The sequence below is a fragment of the Loxodonta africana genome, chromosome X (genome assembly GCF_030014295.1).
Source record: "Loxodonta africana isolate mLoxAfr1 chromosome X, mLoxAfr1.hap2, whole genome shotgun sequence".
Classification (NCBI taxonomy): domain Eukaryota; kingdom Metazoa; phylum Chordata; class Mammalia; order Proboscidea; family Elephantidae; genus Loxodonta; species Loxodonta africana.
In genome coordinates, this window is record NC_087369.1 from 11,824,139 (window position 1) to 11,846,687 (window position 22,549).

Here is a 22,549-nt window from a genome sequence, read left to right on the forward strand (position 1 = left end):
TACTCGTAAACCCCTGAATCATGTGGTTTACAGCCCAAGTGCTAATGCAGTCATAATTATATTGGTGTGAACACATTGTCACAGAAATGTAGCAAACATAGGCACAGGCACTTAAGAGGAACCAGCTGCTCCCAACACAAGCCCAATCGTTGCATGGAAACCAGGCAGTCGGCCCACAGCTAAGGAACTCGAACCGAGTGACGGAAGGTGACACACCCGATAAATCACCGAGTCCAATGACAGTTTGCACCAGCACCTCGGAGCAGCCAACTCACTGGCCAAGTGCTGTGCCTTCTGGGAAAACTATAACACAGACACAGACACCACCTCCCTCCCAAACGGAGACTGCCGTTCACTGTCTGTTTAAAGAACCCAAGCACAAAGTGAGTGCCAACTTCAGTCTGTGGCTGATTTCCTTTCTCTTCTCTTTGGAAGCAGATCGAGAGACAGGAAGGGACATGACTTTATTATAAATGCAACACCTACCTACGGCTTTTTTTTTTCATTTTAATCTTTGAAATAACAGTTGATCCATTAAGAGATTCAAAGGTGGAAAATCTCAAACCTTTGACCTTTTCTTAATTCACATACATACTGAGCCAATGAAAACATCTTTCTCTCTCCCTCTCCCCACAGTTAGAGCTTTCCATGGACTTAGTGATGATTCTAGACCAGGGTTTCTTAGCCTCAGCACGACCGATGTTTTGAACCAGATCATTCTTTGTGGTGGGGCTGTCTTGCGCATTGTAGGATTTTAGCAGCATCCCTGGTCTCCACCCTCTAGAAGCCAGTAGCACCCTCTTCCCCAGCTGTGACAACCCAGAACGCCTCTAGATATTGCCCAGTGTCCTCTGGGGGGAATCACCCCCAGATGAAAACCACTGTTCAAAACACTAGTATACAAAAACTAGAAGAAAAAAGACCAGCTGATGCCCTCCAATTATTTTCCTCTTTGAACCTATGCTGGCACACTGTATTTCTTGGACATTATAAATTTATCAATCCAGAATTGACAGCTACAGGCCCTTTTACATTTGTTGCTGCGTTTGAGTCGTGGATGTTGTTCAGGGTCTTTCTGAAATGCCATAAGGCCAGGATTTCTCTTTCTCACTAAAACTCTCTGAAACTCATCACAGACTTTTAAGCCATCATCAAGAATTGTGTGGCAAGATTACATTTTTTAAAAACAACCAGGACCCATAAATAATTGCCTCTGAGCCTCGGCATTATTTGCTGGTGGTGGAACAATCTTAAAAGTGGTTTCAAACCAGACGTTTAAAGATCATAATATTTGTACGAGGAGCTCTTTAAAGGGAAAGGAAAGAGCTGGTTTTAGTTTGAAACCAATGAAAAAACAAGTCGTTTGTCTCTGCCTTTTGCTAAAATAACTAACCTCTCTTAATGACGATGTATTTAGATTAACAACAGAAAGAGCAGAACTAGCAGTGGTATCTGCCTTACAAGATTTTACAACTCTGAAAAGACCATTAATCAGCAAACAATCTATAAAGACAACCTAAAGAAAATGTGTTCCAACTGCCTCATTCCCTTGTCTTGGTTATAATCCAGGAGCAAATCCTCCAAGTCTAAATCTTGCTACTCATAAAACTCCTTATCTGCCTTTACTCGGTAAAGGCCATCAACCAAAACTCTACACACTGTTTTTCCCATGGAGGAATGAGGCTCTGAGTTTGCTCACCAAGAGGCAGTAGGTGGGAAGGAAGGGTAAGTAAGAAGTCTGACATAAATCTCCACCCGCCTTCTCGTGAAAAGCTGACATGGATTTAGAAAAAGCTCTCCTTCAAGGTTTTCATAAATTTTATTAGTTGCCCAGGAATAATTTATTCTCATTGGAAAAGTGCAGTTTAACTGCTGTCAACCATCCTACAGGGATTATTTCACATTATGGAAGCGGCTGGCCAAAGTGGCACACTCCTATGGCCTCGTCACAGCATTGTGTGATTTTGTTTGTTTTCATGGTTTTCTTGTATGATATTTTATGGTTATTGATTTTACACCAGATGCACATTTGGCATAAATTGTATAATTTTTTTAAAGGTTGTTTATAGAGAGGCGAAGAGTTGATTAGTATCATTATTTATTATTATTATTTTTTTCCCTGATGGGTTAACGACTTGCTTTCTGCAAGCCCCAATTTCTGCTTGGGCTGAAGAAAAACATTCGACACAAAATCCATCGCAATCTAATTTGTGGCTTTGCTTTAAGCCATCTATGAGTAGCCTGCATCTTGTGATCTATTTAATACCTTGCCTTTCTCATAAACAAAACCCAAACTAGGCCATGTCCAGGGTGATCAGCTGGAAGGAATGTGGCTCAACAGAAAAGCAGGCACGTACCCAGCATTCTTCTCTAAGAACTGTGGGACTCAACACAAACATGGAGTGTAGGTATCTTAGGCTGGGTTCTCTGGAAAAGCAAAACCAGTGAAGCTTATATATACATATACATATTATATATATATACAGAGAGAGAGAGAGAGAGAGATTTATTTCAAGGAAATGGCTCACATGGTTGTAAAGGCTGGCAAGTCCCAAATCCGTGGGTCAGGGATCAGGCTGGAGCTTTTCCTGACTCAGGTAGCTGCAAGGGCTGATGAACCCAAGATCAGCAAGCAATACGGCAGGCTGCCGGCCCTGAAGAAACTCCCCTTACAACTGATTGGCTGATCACATCAGATCACATCATGGAGGATGACTACATCATTACATAACTGCCAGACTACATCATTACATAACTGGCATGCCACTGAGAATCATGGCCCAGCCAAGTTGACATACAACCTTAACCATCACAGTAGGTTATGGGGAAAGTCTAGGTCCCCAGCGCAACAGTTATTCAAGGCCCTTTGAGCTCTTTGGTTAATGTTAATTTAAACACCTTTCCTTCCTTTCTATAGGTTTCCCATCAATTAAGTCAACAGTGGCTTGGGGCATATGAGATTATGAATTCACTTCAGAAGAAGGAGTATAAATGCTCCCAAATAACCTTCATGTAATTTCCAAAATAACCTATCATAAATAATGAGCATCTTGTAGTTGTAAGCAAAGCAATGAAGGATTTGAACAGTACTTGAGTTTGGGCAAAGTGATCAATTATTGACCAGCATGGAGAGTCCAGTGAGGGACAACAAATATCACAGAGTTTAAAGGAAACTTAGGTTTCTAATTATGTATGTAGGCCATGGCACGAAGGTGCCAGAAACAAATTTTATGACAGCATAAGTTCAGAACTGAATCCCTTGGTTGACTTTATAAAAATATCATCATTGGAAACAACTATTACCAAAAAGCTATGAGTTGGAATCAACTCAATGGCAATGGGTTTGGCTTTTGTTTTTTTTCAGTACTGAGTTAATCAATATGTGGTTGGGATGAGAGATCACAAAAATCATGGCAACTCAACATACTTCCAGAAATTTCAGGATGTTTAGGGCAGGGTTGAAATAACAAACAGGATATTTAAAATCTCAATGCAGCAATGAAGGAAGTGAAGGGATATGAATGTCCAGTGGACACTCACATTCACCATGTGGAAGACCAGCAGGTGCTCTCCCTACATTCTCACAACTATTAGGCAAAGCCAGTACTGTCATCCCTGTTTCTCCTAAAGGAGAAACTGAGACCTAAAGAAGTCAAAGAACTTTACCAAACACCTAATTGGACTAATTGGAAGTGGTTGAACTGGGATTCAACTCATTTCTGGCTCTAGAAGTCTTTTCAATTTTCCAGGGGTTGCAAAAACATAATAGTTACCTAATTATGTTGCAAGGAGCCCTAGTGGTGCAGTGGTTAAGCACTCGGCTGCTAACCAAAAGGTTGGTAGTTTGAACCTACCATCAGCTGCTCCACAGCAGAAAGAGGTGGTGATCTGCTTTTGTAAAGATTTACAGCCTTGGAAACCTGATGAGGCAGTTTTACCCTGTCCTACAGGGTCACTATGAGTCAGAATCGACTCAACGACAATGGATTTAGTTTTTTGAATTTATGCTACCCTTCAAACCACCACGAGGACTGTGGTAGGCAGCCTCTAAAATTGCCCCCAGTGATCTCCACCTCCTGGTATTCATGGCCTTGTATAATCCCCTCCCCTTAAGTAACTTGCTTTTAACAATAGAACATGGCAACCTTGAAGGAATGTCACTTTCATGATTTGGTCATGGAAGATTGTGACATCCATCTTGCTGGCAGGATTTCTCCCTAGCTGATGTTCATGAAGCAAGCTGCCATGTTGGAGAGGCCCATATGGCAAGGAAATGAGGGCGGCCTCTGGCCAACAGCCAGCAAGGAGGTGAAGCCAACAGTCCCCAAGGAACTGAATCCTGCCAACAACCATACTCTGTAGGTTAGAAGTCTGCACAGGCTCGACTGGGTTCTATGCTCAGGGTATTACAAGGCCAAAATCAAGGTGTCAGCTGGCAGGGCTCTTATCTGGAGGCTTTTGAGAAAGAATCCATTTCTAAGCTTATTCAAATTGTTGGCAGAATTTAGTTCCTTGTGGTTGTAGGACTATGGTTCCCATTTTCTTGCTCGCTGTTGGCAGAAGGTTGCTCGTAGCTCCTAGAGGCTGCTGTTCTGTCCTCTATCTTCAAAGCCAGCAAGCATGCATTTCTTGTGTTTTCAATCTCTTTGTCACCAGCTAGAAAAAGTTCTCTGCTTTGAAGGGTTTATGGGACCAGATCATGTTCACCCAGCTGTGCCACCTAATATAACATAATCATGGAAGGATATCTCATTACAGTCAAAGGTTTTGAGGATTAGGGTGGGACATCTTTTGGGGGGCATCCAGAGGAATCTCAAGATGGGAAGGAGTCAGGAATATTCAGCACATAGAAAACTTCTCTAAGAACTAAGCTAATTCAGTCTTCAGAAGAGAAGAAAGGGGTAACAGGTTCTACATTTTTCAAAGACTGTGTGTAGAAGAGATGGTATACATTCACTCATTCCACAAACAAGATTGAGCACTTGATATGTGCCAGAGTATGCGTCAGACGCTGGAAAGGTAGAGATGAATAGCACCCACCCCTGTTCTTAGGAAGCACATGATCCAGTGTCCAGAGAGGAGAGGCCGACATGAAAGCCTCTAAGATGCTCCTGTCTGTGATAGACTTCTCTAGAATAATCTTATGTTGTCCCTTTCTATGATGAAATTATATTTGATAACCATTAAGTCTCCTTCTTATGATTTCTATCTCTATAAAACCAGTTGCCATCAAGTCAGCCTCGACTCATGGCAACCCCTCATGTGTCTGTCACAGTAGAACTGTGCTCCATAGGGTTTTCAATGGCTGTGGCCTTTTGAAGTAGATAGCCAGGACTTTCTTCCAAGATACCTCTGGGCAGATTTGAACCACCAACCTTTTGGTTAGTAGCTGAGTGCTTAACTATCTGCACCACTCAGGGACTCCTACGCTTCATATATGAGGGATCAAAGTGACGATTAGGGTCTCATGTTTTGGTCAGCACTGGAGTTTTCATACCAGTCCTGCTCTGTCTGGCTGAGGGGGGCAAGGACACCTGAGACTGGCTTTATGTCCCTTCCTGAGTGTGCAGCATGGAACACTGGCCTCTCAGCTGTCTTGACTTGCCCTAGGAGAAGTTGGTGTGCAGACCCCACCAAGCCCCCGTTGAATCAATTTTAACAGCGAGTCACAGGCCAGGGCACTTTGAAGCTAATGTTCGCCTGTGATGAGCAGGCAAGCTGGTCTCCCTGGGTGTTTCCTTTTAGACTGTATGGATTTCAGCACTAAGGTTGTCTTTATAACCTCAAGGCCTGGAAACAGTTTACAACCTGAATTGGCCTATTCCCGGAGTCTAGTGCTGAGTCTACTGGGATCACATCAATCCGCAGGTTTCCCCCAGCACTGAAGATACATTTCATCCTCTAATTGAAAAATAGATTTGATTTATATTCCATTGTGTCGGAGCCTCCACACGGGTCCAGGCAGCAGGGAGCTGGTCTAATTTTGGAAAAAGACATTGCATAGGCACTTGTGGACGACTGTGCAAAAATGGGCCCTGAGCGATGTTTAAAAGAGGATTTTGATGCCTCTTGGTAGAGTCCAGAGTTAGATTGAGGGACGTGAGGCTTGGAGAGTACAGACACAAAACCAGACAACAAGGTGGCCTCCCGTCCTGGAACAGCATTTGCCAGGCTTTTTTTTTTTTTTATACCAGACACTTAACAGAGGAGTTCACAGAATCCTCCCCACATCCCTGCAACTGGGTATTCTCATCCTTATTTTAAAGAAGGGTAGAGAAAATCCAGAAAGATGGCTAAATTGCCCCAGGTCACATAGCTGACAAATGACTAAATGGTGATTTGAACTTGAACCCAAGTCTGTCTCGCTCTGAAACCACATTCTTTCCCGTGTCCCACAAGAAACCCCTGCTCTCTCTCTCTCTAAACAGATGCCTTTTGTCCTGTGAGCTGCCAGCGCAGACTATACAAGCAAAGCAACACAAGGCACATGCTATTAATTCAGGACCTTTTCCTGTAGAGTTTATGCTGTGAAATGTTAGCATTATTTCCTTCAGTTTTCTCAGGGAATGCCTGAGAACTAAAATAATCACTCTTCAGGGCCACCTTAGGAAACCCACGTGACAATGGGAGACCCTCTCGGCCCAGAAAATCTTGCGCAATTATCCCAAGTGCAGAGGTGGGCAAACTTCTTCTGTAAAGGGCCAGATAGTAAACGCTTTAGGCTTTGCGGGCCAAAAGGTCTCTGTCGAAACTACTCACCTCAGCCGTTGTAGCGCAAAAGCAGTCATACCCAAAGATACTTCGTAAATGAATGGGTGTGGCTGTGTGCCAATAAAACTTTATTTATGGACACTGAATTCTGAAATTGTGACTGAAATTGTTACTTTATTTTTTCCTTTATGTTAGATACTTTCAGAAAGTTTACAAAAGTGTAAGAGAAGGTCTGTTGATAAGTAATTAGTGTAAACTAGATTATAACTTGACATTTTAAATCACATTAAAACCAGTTTTTGATCACTAGGCAGCTCACAATAAACAAAGATCCTTATTACTTTTTTAACTTTTTTAATTAAACTTTTTATCAAGATAATTGTAGAATCACATGCAGTTGTAAGAAATAATATGCTGAGATTCCTTGTACCCTTTGCCTAGTTCTGCCTTACGGTAACAGTTTGCAGAACTAGAGTATAATATCACAACTAGGATATTGACCTTGACTCAATCCGTCATTCTTATTGGGATTTCCCCAGTTTTACTTGTACTTGTGTGTACTTGTTTTTTTACAATTTTATCATTTATGTGGGTTTGTGTATCCGTCACCCTTGTCAAAGTACAGAACAGTTCCATTACCACAAGGGTCTCTTGTGTTGCCCTGTTTTAGCTACACCCACCACCTTCTCTTCGCCTATCCCTAACCCCTGACAACCACTAATCTGCCTCCATTTCTAAAATTTCTAAAAACATGTTATATAAATGGAATCATATGTTATGTAAGCTTTTGTCTTGGGATTGGCTTTTTTCACTTAGCATAATTCCCTCGGGATTCATCCATGTTGTTGTATGTCTCAATAGTTCATTTCTGTTTATTGCTGAATAGTATTCCATGGCATGGTACTACAGTTTGTTTAACCATTCACCCACTGAAGGACATTTGGGTACTTCCAGGTTTGGGCTATTACAGATAAAGCTGCTATGAACGTTCGTGTACAAGTTTTTGTGTGAACCTAAGTTCTTTATTTCTCTGGGATAAATGCTCAAGAGTGCAATTTCTGGATCATACAGTGATTATATCTTATTCCTTTTTAAAAAAAATTCCCTTTGCACATATTTCAAAGTACTGTCTTTTCACATTACTTCAAAAATACACAGAAACAAATGACACCATGGTAAAGTCCTTGTAGGAACTCCCCACTGTCTTGCATTCTCATTTTATAGACCCAGACATTCTAGAGCAGAGAACTTCATGGACCCAACACGGTCCCAAGTCACAGAGTATGCAGTGGGGGCCGAGGCTGGACGAGAAATCAACTCTTTGTCCTCCATATTTAGCGCTTCCACCCAACACGCAGGCCCAGTAAAATACAGGCTGAAGCTGCCACAAATATGGGGGAAAGAACATTCTTTCCTTGGCTCTTAGGGAGATGGTGAGCTCACATTCCATAGTCTGTCCTCACCACAGCCTCCCTCCATGGAGTCTTGAGTGGCTTCTCCACTCAAAACATGAAACTACCTCACTGCTGGGGCTGAGTGATCAGGGATGCAAAGTGTGAACAAGCAAACAACTTTACCAATTCTCTGGGTTTTGCATGGGAACTGAAACTCTAAGGCTCTGTGACCACAGCAAACCAAACTTTTCATCAGACGCAGGGGGTTATACAGATCTGTGATTAGCAAGTTGATGATGCCGATTAGAGACTTAGAGACAGTTGAACTTTGCTGCTGTTAGTTGCTGTCACGTAGGTTTCAACTCATGGTGACCTTATGTACAACAGAACTAAATGTCGCTTGGTCCTGTGCCATTCTCATTACTGTTGGTGTTTGAGTCCATTGTTGTGGCTCTTGTGTGGATCCATCTCATGGAGGGTTTTCCTCATTTTTGCTGACCTTCTACTTTACCAAATATGATGTCCTTTTCTAGCAATTGGTCTTTCCTGATGATGTGTCCAAAGTAAGCAAGCTGAAGCTCACACCCTTGCTTCTAAGGAGTGTTCTGGTTTTAAGTCTTCTAAGATGTATTTGTTTGTTCTTTTGGCAGTCCATGGTATGAATTTCAATTCCTGATATCTAAAGCTTTAGCAAACAAGTTCTGAGGTCCTGAACGAGCCAAAGAGGAGTTTATTTTGTTTCTGTGTTAGATTTGCGATTGGTTTTTTCACTCCACTGGCCCCCAACCAGAAGTGCAGAAATCCTGCCATCCTTTACTCTCACCTCAGAATCTAGGAGGCATTGTATCAGGGCATCTGTATCTTAAACCATTGCCACTCAAAGTGAGGTCCGGGGACCAGCAGCATCAGCATTACCTGCAGACTTGTTAGAAATGAAACCTCTCAGGCCCCACCCCAGACCTACTGAGTCAGACACTTTGTAGATGAGGCCCAGGAATCTGCCTGGAGATTCTGAAGCTCACTAATACTTGAGAAACATTGTCTTCAACTGCTTCAGAGCTACTTTAAGCAGACAACAGAAATGTAAGTCAAAGATTGAAAATAAGTATAAAAAATTACCAGCCAACAAAATGGTTTCAGTCCTTTTCTGCCAGTTACACAGTGTTCATGAAGTCAGTCTTGATAGAAACATAAAGCAGAGTTGTTATTTCTGACATTCAACAGATTGTAGCTTTCTTCGCCCATGCTATATGTAAGTTATGTTTCTAATGAAAATGTTCAGTTTGTATTTCTACTTAACACCTATTTAACATTCTTTATCAAACTGTAATTTCCTTGAGGGAAGGAAACGTGTGTCTCAATAGCCTAATAAATAGGTGCCTAATATATGTTTGTTGAACTAATGAATGAATTCTGTTTTAAATTACAGTTGCTTAGCCCTTTACTAAACAATAGACTTTAAGGTTGAAGAAGATGTGGGTTTTATTCGTCCTAGATTCCCGAAAATTTTCTCTCTATCCCTAAGTATCCAGCAGACGTCCCTGAACACAATTTCTTGTGTTTTTAGCTGCCATTGAATTGGTCTTTAACCCATGGAGATCCCATGATCAACAGAACAAAATGCTACCCTGTCCTGCGCCATCCCCATGATCTATTGCAGGTTGGACCATTGTTATCCACAGGCTGATTTTCAGAAGCAGATCACTAGGCCTCTCTTCCTAGTTCATTTTAGTCTGGAAGCTCCGCTGAAACCTGTTTGGCATCATTAGAGACACAAGCGTCCACTGACAGATGGGTTGGTGCTGTGCATGAGGTGCACCGGCCAGACTCGAACCTGGGTCCCCCACATGAAAGATGGGAACTCTACCACTGAGCCACCATTGCCTCCTGAACACGATAGGCTCACAAATGTTGTTGAATAAACAACAACTAACTAAATTGCATCTCTGGCATTTCTGAAAAAACTCCAAATAATTTCACCACAGACATTATGTCCATGTACATGTGGGCAAAACTAATTTAGCATTTTAGCATGTGCCATTTGGAATCTCATTTAACAAACATCGTTACCTACAAAATGGAACTTAAGAGCATATTTGGAGAGTCTAGCAGGTGAACAAAGGCACCTGTGACAGAGGTATCTTCTTTCATAAGGGTCACTCATAGAACAATGTAGGAGAAGCAGGGGCAATAGATACTCAGCCAGGTGAGTTGAGGGGCTCCAGCTTCTACTGCAATTTTTGTAGTTAAGAAACCGAATTACACGGTCTCACTAGATAATCCAATTCCAGCATTAAAGTAGGGACTTCTCAAGCGACTTGATGTTAAACTTTTAGGTTTTTCTGCCTTGTGCTTTATTCTGCAAGACTGAAAGCAACCAACATGTCCTTAGAAAGGTATTTTGACAAATGAGCACCTTTGAAGGATCAAATATGTGTGAAGGAAAAACAAAGTATCTGCCACATGAAGTACAGCCTACATGATCCCACGACCAGAAGAACTAGATGGTGCCCGGCAACCAATACCTACTGCTCTGACTGGGATTACAATAAAGGGTTCCGGACAGAGTGGGGGAAAAATGTAGAACAAGTGATCAAATTCACACAAAAAAGACCAGACTTACTGGTCTGACAGAGAGTGGAGAAACCCCTGAGACTATGGCCCCCGGATACGCTTCCAGCTCAGGCTTGAAGCCACTCCTGAAGTTCACCTTTCAGCCAAAGATTAGGCAGGCCTATAAGACAAACAATAACACATGTGAGGAATGTGCATCTTAGCTCAATCAAGTATACAAGATCAAATGGACAACAACTGCCCAGGAACAAAGGTGAGAAGGCGGGAGGGGACAGGAAAACTGGACGAATGGACACGGTGAACCCGGGGTGGAAAGGGAAAGGGGGTGAGTACTGACACAATGCAGGATTGCAGCCAATGCCACGAAACAATTTGTGCATAAATTTTTGAATGAGAAACGAATTTGCTCTGTAAATTTTCACCTAAATTACAATAACAAAACAAAAAAAACAGTATCTGTGCTCAAGGCTCTAAGGTAGCTTAGCATGGAAGACCTGTACTCTTTTCGTACAGCCCATTTGAAGGGCGGTGCCATGGATTGAATTACGTCTCCCCCAAAATGTGTGTATCAATTTGGTTAGGCCATGATTCCCTGTATTCTGTGTTGTCCTCCATTTTGTGATTGTAATTTTATGTTAAAGAGGATTAGGGTGGGATTGTAATCCCTTACCCAGATCACACTCCTAATCCAATGTAAAGGGAGTTTCCCTGGGGTGTGGCCTGCACCACCTTTTATCTCTCAAGAGATAAAAAGGAAAGGGAAGCAAGCAGAGGGTTGGGGACCTCATACCACCTAGAAAGCAGCACTGGGAGCAGAGCGTGTCCTTTGGACCTAGGGTCCCTGTGTCTGAGAAGCTCCTCCACCAGGGGAAGATTGAAGACAAGGAATCTTCCCCCGGAGCCAACAGAGAAAGCCTTCCTCTGGTGCCGACGCCCTGAATTTGGACTTGTAACCTACTAGCTGTGAGAGAATAAATTTCTCTTTGTTAAAGCCATCCACTTGTGGTATTTCTGTTACAGCAGTACTAGATGACGAAGAGGTGGGAAACTCCTAGTGTTTTTGGCAGTGGTCTTTGTTACAGAACCCTTCAGAGGCATCTAAATTTTGTAATTTATTTTTCAGTAAAACAAGTAAATAAATCAATTATCTATCCTTCTAAGCAGAGAAAAACGTAAAATTAAGTGTTTACGATAAGTAGACTTCAGCAGTCCATGCTATATTCAATACTCTTCACCAACACCACAGTTTGAATGCATCAGTTCTTCTGTCTTCCTTTTTCATTATCCAACTTCTACATGCATATGAGGCAACTGAAAAGACTATGGCTTGGGTCAGACACATCGAGTCATCAAAACGACGTCTTTGCTTTTTAAAACTTTAAAGTGGTCTTGTGCAGCAGATTTGCCCAATGCAATACGTTCTTTGATTTCTTGACTGCTGCTTCCATGGATGTTGATTATTGATCCAAGTAGAATAAAATTATTCAATAAATGTACTGTGGATTGTCAAAAGAACAAACAAATCACTCTTAGAAGAAATACAGCCAGAATGTTCCTTAGAAGTGAGGATGGCAAGACTTCAACTACCTACTTTGAACATCTCATCAGAAAAGACCAATCCCTAGAAAAGGACATCCTGTTTGGTAAAGTAGAGGGCCAACACAAAGGAGGGGACCCTCCATGAGATGGATTGACACAGTAGCCACAACAATGGACTCAAACATGCCAACGATCATGAAGCAGGCGCGGGACTGGGCAACGTGTCGTTCTGTCAGATGGAGCTGGCTAGACGGTGACTAACAGCATTCAGCAATGAAACACTTCTGGAAATCTCCTACAACTATTAATAACCTTTAGGATGACTTCAATATGGTTTTCTTTTCCATCAAAAACAAAGAATACTTCCTTGAGAGTGACAGGAAAAGGAAATGGCCATATATATTAATTTCTGTCCTTCAATATTGGTGCCTTTTTTGTGTGTATTTATAGAAATAGGATTTTGTTTTTGATTAGAGTTTTTGCCCTCTTCATATATGTCTTCAGGACATGTATAAATGACTAACATGCTTCTGATCCAAGAGGAAACACAAAACCAGAAGGGGTAAAACATCATCTTCCAAACAAATTTTAACTTTATGTTTAATTTGTTCAAGCATTTTAACAGAGAATTTGTCTCCAGGCAAGATTCTTAAAAGCCAGTTTGGAGATAACAAATATTACAAAGTTTGCCTGCCATCACAGAATATTTCAGTAGCATTAGTGCAGATTTATTTGAGCAATATTTTACATGCAAAACTTCAGGCTGTTCTAGTCTTGGAAATATTCTTCGGAAAGCTTCTTTGAAGGTATAAAACTGTCTATCGTGAACTAAATGGACAGGGTGATCGAAAACAAATGTCCACATTCAACTCTGGCAGGTGATTGTTTCGACATGTTCTCAATTCTTTTCATTAGCTATACAGTAAAACCTGTGAAAACCAGAACCTGCATAAGGCAGAAACCTGTCCAAAACCAAAAACCAAACCCACTGCCATTGAGTCACTTCCAACTCATAGTGACCCTATAGGACAGAGTAGAACTGCCCCATAGAGTTTCCCAAGGAACGCCTGGTGGATTCAAACTGCCGACCTCTTTGTTAGCAGCCATAGCACTCAGCCACTACACCACCAGGGTTTCCAGAAACCTGTCAGAGAAGGAAAACTCAAATATTTTCCACTAATAGAGAGCGATAGAAAAGTGGTAAGACTGCATCCTGTCAAAGGCGGAAAACTTGTGAGACCCAGAAGAACAAGGCAGTCCCACTGAGTTTGGTTCTCACAGGTTTCACTGTATTAACAAACAGAACCCAGGGCCTCCCTTAGTCCACAGGCCTCTGAAGGACGTCTAAACAATTCTGAGTGATTTTGAGTAAAAGCAGTATTAACCAACACCCCAAAAGCCTTTTAGCAAGCACCTATTCCCTCAGAGGTTGTGTGTTTTGTAACATTTGTCCTTCACAGCGGCAGCTCCACAGTTCCCATGTTTACCCAATATTGGGCCATAACCTCCAAAGAGCTTCAAGGGGATGATACTAGCAGCATTTATTGAATGCTTTCTCTGTGCCAAATACTGCGCATGCATCACCTAATTTACTCTCAGCCAATGTCTCAGTTACACACTGCTGCTGTAACAGAAATACCACAAATGGATGGCTTTAACAAACAAATTTATTCGCTCACAGTTTAGGAGGCTAGAAGTCAGAATTCAGGGTGCCAGCTCCAGGGGAAGGATTTTCACCCTGTGTCTCTGGGGGAAGGTCCTTGTCTCCTTTCAATATCTGTGGGCCTGGCTTTCCTTGGAAATTTCCATGTGTCTTGGCATCAATCTTCCCCTAGGTCTAGGAGATTCTCAGAACAGGGACACCAGGTCCAAAGGACACACTCCGCTCCTGGCTTTTCTTTCTTGGAGGTAGTAGGTCCCTCTTTCTCTGCTCGCTTATCTCTCCTTTTATCTCTTGTAAGATAAAAGGTGATACAGGCCATACCCCAGGGAAACTCCCTTTACATTGGATCAGGGCTGTGACCTGAGGAAGGGTGCTGCATCCCACCCTAATCCTCCTTAACATGACCCAATCCTGCCTCATCGACATAACAGACAGCTCACTCCTAAATGGGACCCTAATCACAGGCATAGAAGCTAGGATTTACAACACATCACAAAATGGAGGCTACTCAAAGCACAAAATGGAGGCCAGCCACATAATATTGGGAATCATGGCCTAGCCATGTTGGCACATATTTTGCAGGGGCACAGTTCAATCTATGACAGCCAATGACTTAGGGAGGCAAGTGGTGAAAGAAACCAAGTTCAGAGAGTTAAGCGTTAAGAGAGGGAAGACCAGCTTGCAAGTGACGTGGCAGAGATTCTAATTCAGGTCTGCATGGTACATAGTTTGTCCTCCTAACCTCTATGCCACTCCACACATCCTTACAGACAGTAGACAGCTAGTGATGATGGCAGTGGCCAATTGTGGGTTGGGAAAAGGAAGTGAGGTCTTCTTTTCTACATCTTAGTTTCCTTTGGAAACCCTGGTGGCGTTGTGATTAAGTTCTACAGCTGCTAATTAAGAGGTTGGCAGTTTGAATCCACTGGGCACACCTTGGAAACTCTATGGGGCATCTCTACTGTGTCCTATAGGGTTGCATTGAGTTGGAATCCACTTGACAGCAACAGGTTTGGTTTTTGGTTTTTCCTTAGCTGGGATGGGTAGCAACACACACACACACACGTGCATTTTATTTTGGTTTATTCATGGAGGGATAATTTGCATTGTGCATGTGCACCTTTGTGTGTGTGTATGAATGAGAGAGAGGATAAAATATTTAAAATCGGCTGAAGACCGCTGATCTAGTACTTTTTACTGTTGTTATTGTTGTTAGGTGCCGTCGAGTCGGTTCCAACTCATAGGGACCCCATGCACAACGGAATGAAAGACTGCTCTGTCCTGTGCCATCCTCACAATTGTTGCTATGCTTGAGCCCACTGTTGCAGCCACTGTATTAATCCATCTCATTGAAGGTCTTCCTCTTTTTTGATGACCCTCCATTTTACCAAGCATGATGTCCTTCTCCAGGGACTGATCCCTCCTAATAACATGTCCAAAGTAAGTGAGATGAAGTCTCATCATCCTCCCTTCTAAGGAGCATCCTGGCTATACTTCTTCCAAGACAGATTTGTTCATTCTTTTGGCAGTCCATGGTATATTCAATATCCTTCGCCAACACCACAATTCAAAGGCATCAATCCTTCTTCAGTCTTCCTTATTCACTGTCCAGCTTTCGCATGCATATGAGGCGAATGAAAACACCTTGGCTTGGGTCAGGCGCACCTTAGTCCTCAGGGTGACATCTTTGCTTTTTAACACTTTGAAGAGATCTCTTGCAGCCGATTTGCCCAAAGCAATGCATCTTTTGATTTCTTGACTGCTGCTTCCATGGGTGTTGATTGTGGATCCGAGTAAAATGAAACCCTTGACAACTTCAAACTTTTCTCTGTTTATCATGACGTTGCTTATTGGTCCAGTTGTGAGGATTTTTGATTAAATGAAATTAATTAATTAAATGAAATTACTTTGAACTGTAATTTTGATTTCCTACTCCACCCCTCTATGTGACTTGTGGAACACTTGATTCTTTTTCTTAAACACTAGGTCACAACTGGCGCATTTACTACAGTGACCTCCAATCTCTCCATTGCATTCTTTTCCTCTCCACACTCACTAGGCGGTGAGTATCCTCTCCTGCCACCCCAATTGCTTCTCTTTGGTACACACTTATTTCCTCCCTTCCATTGTTATTAAGTCCAATATTCGGAACCCAGAGACAGTAAGAAACAAATAGATGTTAAGTGGAAAGAAATCACTAATATTTCCACATTTGTTCTTTCTGGTCTCTAGGAGTTTCCCAGATGGTCCTTGTCTTAATTCTCTGTCAGATCCCAGGATCTCTCACAATCCTCATTTGAGGATCTTCCAATATTCTTCCCTTGGGGATTCCAAGGGTGCCTCCTGCCCCCACACAATTCTAGGACATGCGTAAGAGCCATATTTTATGGAATATCTTTCGAGTACTCTTCCAGGTGGCTTACTTTGTAATGTCCTACAAGTTATAGGACCCTGTAGGCATAGAGATATCTCTCCAAGCCTTTCTAATCAGTGGGCTAAGGAGGCCCATTTGACTGTTCATTAGACATTATGTCAACCTTTCCCAAATATGGGATCATGATTGACGGTTGTCTTTTCTTCCCACAGGTAGAACCTTTGTTTTGTTGCTCTCATTTCCTCAAGATCTCCCAACAGCTTCAAGTCTTTACTTACCATAACAGTAAGATAAAATTGCTCACCAAGAAGCCCTGGAAGGAGCCAGTCTATTGGAATTAAAGTGATGGGCCTTGCCTCCCTGGACACGTGCACAACCCAGAGGGCAAACAGAATGCCCAGCAGCTCGCGAGGGCAAAAGATATAGGCAGAGAAGGAAACACCGAGCCCTTGCAGGGCAAACTGAGCCAGGCAAAGCCACAAAGCTATGGTCAGTGAGCAGAGCATAGCAGCTGACCGGCTCCTATTCAGTGATTGGAAATGCCCAGTTTCCTTCAACCTAATGTGCTAACATGAACCTAAGATTGTTACAGCCCCAAGTGACAATGACTTCTGTAGTAGGTCAGGGTACCTTAGTTGTAATGTCATCCTTGGAAAAGGCTTGGGGAACTAGAAAATCTGATTGTTATAATTTTTGTGTACCTAAAAAAAAATGTTTTTTAAAGGGCCAATTATCTATTAAACGAGCATAAAGAGTGATCTTTTCAGGGAAACACGAAAAGAGTCTTTAAAAATAGTCAGTAGATTCCAGTGATTTACGTCATCAAGAAACAGAATGTCTTAAGTAACGCATGGGCAATAAAAGCAAGCAGATGTTTGCAGTCTAAGTAAAGCACTAATGGAGGTGCTATGGCATTGTACCAAAGTCAAATTCCCATTTTCAGAGCTGCCCACTGGAGTTTTAAATACAGCCGCCTAACTTTGAGTCAATGACTGGGAGGCTTTCTCTGTCCACACTGAGTATCATCCCCTCCTGCAGGTAACAATGAATAATTCACCAGGAACATGCTGAGTCAAACTCATCTCTTGAAATGGGCCTCGAAGTGTATGACTGGCCCTGAGATCCAAACTTGCCATAGAAACAGTTTCTCAGGTTCCTCAATTACAAACATAAGTTATTATGGGCAAAATCACAGTGAAAATAAATGAGCAAGACCAAACCCACAAGAAACTGGATTGGGACTTCCACGTGCAGTGCTAAACCTGGTGATGACCAGATCAAGCAGGGGGTACTTCGGTAAAGGCTGACAGTGGAAATCCATTCAGATGGCACGCCCTCTCCCTCCCTCTTCCCCTTCAGAAATTCAAAGTGTTTTGTCAATATGAAGCCACATACTGCTGGTTCAGTCAACCACTGCTGGGAGGATGGAAGACATTTGGGGATTAACTCTTTTTAGACCACCAAGCTATCCTTCACCACTCTGGAATAATTGTTTACTCAGTCAGGGATCCCCAGCCTCTTCTGGAGTGCCTCACTGCTTAGAAGACCGGATTTCTGCCACATAAGCCTTTGACGGTAAGGACATTTAGAAAGGAAATTGCATTCACACCACTATTGCAGAATTGGACTAATTATAAAGATTAGACCAGCCCTGTCATCTTTAGGGAGTCCTCTGTCCTGTGAGGTTGTTATGACTTGGAATCAACTCAACGGCAAGAGGTTTGGGTTTGGGCTTTTGGGTGGTACAAATGGTAAATGCACTCAACTGCTAACAGAAAGGTTGGCAGTTCAAGTCCACCCAAATGTGCCTCGGAAGAAAGATCTGGTGATTTATTTCCAAAAAAGCAGCCATTGAAAATCCTATGGAGTATAGTTCTACTCTGACACACGTGGGGTGGCCATGAGTCAGAATCCACTTGGTGGCAACTGGTTTTTTTGGTCAGCTTCACTGGAATGAACCCCACCAGGACATTATCCTGTAACCATTCCCTGGGACCCACTACTTGGTTGGCTATTTCCTCACGGGTTAACAGCACCCCTTTACCTTTTCCAGGAATAGGCTTCTTGCCCTCTTCTACTTCCCGCTTCATTTCTGTGCTGTCTCGTCCCCTCCTTTCATAAACATGCCTAGAGAACAGTTTCTTCCCGGCCATCCACCAACTCAAGCACGATGCCCATTTTTGTCTCTTCTCATATTTCTTGATATTTTAATGTTACCTCTTTATTTTTTACTTTCTTCATTTCCTTTCCCCCCAACCTTCAAAAAAAATTTTTTTTTCATTTCCTTTAACTTTCCAGGCATTTCTCCTGAAGCCTCATTCTCACCCTTTTATTTTGTTCTCTTTCTTATTTTTATCTCTGGCACTTTGTAACGATTTGTGGTTTGTCTCTTCTTTTCCTGATCCCTTACCCCTCTGTTTGTTTGCTGGGCTTTTGTTTATATATGGGGGAGGGAGGCTTGGCTGGGAGAAGGAAGATTAGTTTTGGGTTGCTTTGGGACTTCCCTTTGTCAAGAAAATCTCTGACCCCCCCATTTCCCCCTTTCTCCCTTCCCTCCTCTAACATCTTCTGCTTTGCTTGCTTTCTTTTGTCTTCCTCCCCTTCCCCTCTCTTCCCTTCCTTTCCCTTCCCCTGACCTCTTTGGACTTACACTTATCTTCTAAAGCATTATATTTGATCTGAAAAAATAATGACATTTTCTCTTTTAAAATCTTTCATGACCACTCTGGGGGGAAAAAAAGAAAATCAATAAACTATGGCTAAAGCTTACCCTCCTTAATATGCAGAAACTTTCAAACTGACACAAATGGCACAGGTCTGAATATTTGAATACAGGCAATATACATAGTGTTGCTTTATCATTGATAGTGATTGTAGTAGAGAAAACAAGAACTGGTTATACTAATGTTAATGTGCAAAATAAGCTACTAGAGCTATGTTGCTACTGTTAGTTGCTGTCCAGTTGGCTCCAACTCAGGTTGGCTTTATATACAACAAAATGAAATGTTGCCTGGTCCTATGCCACTATAAAAACCCTGAAAAGGCTGTGGAAGCGATTTATTTAATTAAATATACCGATACACAGGTTTCATTGGAATTACTAGTAGCGTACATTAAAATCTAAACCTAACTTAGAAATTCTGGTCAACAGCACTAAATTGTATATAACATGTGTGCACACGTGTGCACACACCCACACCCACACACATCTCTTATTTTTCTCACAGAAACCAGGCAGGTCATTTATATATAAACTCTTGTATTATCTAAAACTCATATATTAACTTATGCTACCAAAATAGAGCCCAGAGTAAGCAGAGAGACAAAGAAATCCAAAGGACGGGTATATGTAAAATAGGCTATTGCAGAGATAGCACAGGACAGAGTTTATCAACAGATTTACGACCTAGGGTCAGCTGGCTGAGGCCGTTCTCCTCCCCAATTCCAATCCATCTAAGGAGGATAAACAGACCAAAAGGCCTGAGGGTGGGGAAGGCTTCCATCTTTATCTCTGCCAGAGATTTATATGGGGGCCTGGAAAGAGAAGTTCTCACCCAGTTTTCATTCATTGCAATGTTTGATGTGCTTTTGCTACAATCTTTACTCTGGGTCATTCAACCAGGTCCCTTCATTATTATCAGACTATCAGCAGCTGATTTATTGGCAGGCAACTACATTCACGGGCAAGACAGCGTGCTCTCTGCCTTGACACTGTCCAGCTCAGCTTCCTTCTTGGTGCATTGTGACTCCTAAACCATCCCGACTTGGACCAACTGCTACCGCAGGTGCTAATTGGAAGTTTTCGTGGAATGCTCTTACTTTGTACTCGGCAAAGGGCCAGCCCGGTGGGTCTTTATGAGGTGAAAATGGCAGCCCCTCTGGGAAATACAATTCCCATTCCAACTGCCCTTTTAAACTGCCCTTGTATCTTGAAAGCAAGGAACCCTGGTGGCGCAGTGGTTAAGCACTTGGCTGCTAACTGAAAGGTCAGAAGTTCGAACCCACCAGCTGCTCTGTAGGAGAAAGATGTGGCAGTCTGCTTCCGTAAAGATTACAGCCTAGGAAACCCTATAGGGCAGTTCTACCCAGTCCTCTAAGGTGGCTACGAGTTGGAATCGACTTGATGGCACCCAACAACAACACATATCTTGAAATGCATATGCACCAAAATGGAGCACAGGGAGAAAACATCACAAAGGCAGGGAAGGTAGTGGAAGAGGAAGCGCTGAAAAACAGGCCTAAGACTTCCATTTCAGATAACAGCTTCCACTCCTTTGCTTTTGTCTCCACCCCTCCCCCACACCCAAATCCCAACCTGAGTAAAATCTCAAATATCCAGATTGAGAATCAAGTACACTCCAGTTATCTGAATAAATTCATACAAATGTTTCATAATTTTGCACCCAAACATTAACCAAAAAAACCCCAAACCCGTTGCCTTTGAGTCGATTCCAACTCATAGCGACCCTGTAGGGCAGAGTAGAGCTGCCCCAAAGGGTTTCCAAGGCTGTAATCTTTACGGAAACAACTGCCACATCTTTCTCCTGCGGAGCGGCTGGTGGGTTCAAACTGCCAACCTTTCAGTTAGCAGTTGAGCGCTTACCCACTGCGCCACCAGGGCTCCAACCATACACAAGTGAAATCACTACAAGGAACCCCTCCTTTTTCCTCCCATATGTTTTTCTCTATAAAAACAAGTGCTTGTTGCAGATAAATGCATGAAAAATGAGTGACGTCCCGATGGAAAACAATCTTCTTAATAGTTCGGTGAGAGATAAATGTGGTTTTACACCCATAAACCCAGATCACAGGAGAGCAGTGGTGGTTCAGTGGTAGAATTCTGGCCTTCCACGTGGGAGTCTCGAGTTCGATTCCTGGCCAGTGCACCTCACGTGCAGCCACCACTCATCTGCCGGCAGAGGCTCGCAAGTTGCTAGGATGCTAAACAGGTTGCAGCAGAATTTCCAGACTAAGATGGACTAGGAAGAAAGGCCTGCTGATCTACTTCCAAAAATTAGCCAACAAATACCCTATAGATCACAATGGTGAGCCCAGAGAGCTCAGTTGGTAGAGCACCAGGCTTTTAATCTGAGGGTCCAGGGTTCAAGTCCCTGTTCTGGCAGACTGTCCTTTTGGAAACCCTGGTGGCCTAGTGGTTAAGTGCTATGGCTGCTAACCAAAGGGTCAGCAGTTTGAATCCGCCAGGCGCTCCTTGGAAACTCTATGGGGCAGTTCTACTCTGTCCTCTAGGGTCGCTATGAGTCGGAATCGACTAGACGGCACTGGGTAGATCACAATGGCCCAATCCACACCTGATTAGGGGGATGGCTCAGGGCCGGGCAAGGTTTCATTCCGTTGTGCGTGGATGGCATGAGTTGGGGGCGACTTTACTGCAACTAACAACACCACCCAAGCCGTACGCATACAGTTCAACTCCAAAATAAAGAGAATTAATAGCATGTGGCAAGGACAAAGTGGAAGAAGTGGAACAAGGCAAAGGAAGGGGAATTTTGATTGTGCCTTGGGTCCATACAATGCCAGGACACCTGGAGAGGGAAGCAAATACCTGGATTCCACAGGGCTTAACCCCCTCCTTGCTCTCACCTGTGCATTCCAAGGCTTCCCTAACCCTGGTATGGCTCGGCCTTCACAGACTAATGACTCCTTTTAATGAGAGAATATCTGGAAGCCAGAAAGGAATTTGCTGAGGTCACTCAAGGGCAGTGGAATTACACGCGCAGTATAAAATGCTCTCACTAAATTGATGCTAGAAAAACAAAATGCGAAAACCTTCACCCAAACCCCACAGGGAGTGTGAGGTTAATAGAGTGTGCTCATCTGTTAGTGCGAACTCTCCGGTTACATTTTACTAAATCCTACAGTCCTCTTACAAGAGATAAGGGATTGCAGCTGAGAAAAGCAATGCCGTTTGTTCCTATATGGGATCCCGTAATCCAGGTTGGTGGGGGGAGCAGGGGGAAGTTGGAATGAAACAGAAGGAATTCACCAGATAAGTGAGGTTAATAGCTGCCCTGTACATTCTCAACAAGGAGAAAACTTCACTTAGGTAAACTTACAGAGTGTTGAGATCCTGGCTGTCAAGATGCTCACGTACCACCCTGCCCCCTCAGGAAGTTATTGAAAAGAACTATTCTCCCTCTAGGCTTTGTTGCTGGCGAATCCGTGGAGGTAATAATGGTCACTTAGGAGATCTGGTGGCGCAGTGGTTAAGTGCTTGGCTGCTAACCTAAAGGTTGGCAGTTCGACCCCGCCCAATGGCTCCACAGGCGAAAA

The 22,549-nt window shown here is 42.9% G+C and overlaps 1 non-coding gene across 1 annotated transcript; it reads left to right on the forward strand.

Annotated features, from left to right (window-relative positions):
- Window positions 1–21,304: 21,304 nt before the first annotated feature.
- TRNAK-UUU (transfer RNA lysine (anticodon UUU)) lies at window positions 21,305–21,377 on the forward strand. Its single transcript has one exon. It is a non-coding gene; the product is annotated as a tRNA-Lys (tRNA).
- Window positions 21,378–22,549: the final 1,172 nt, after the last annotated feature.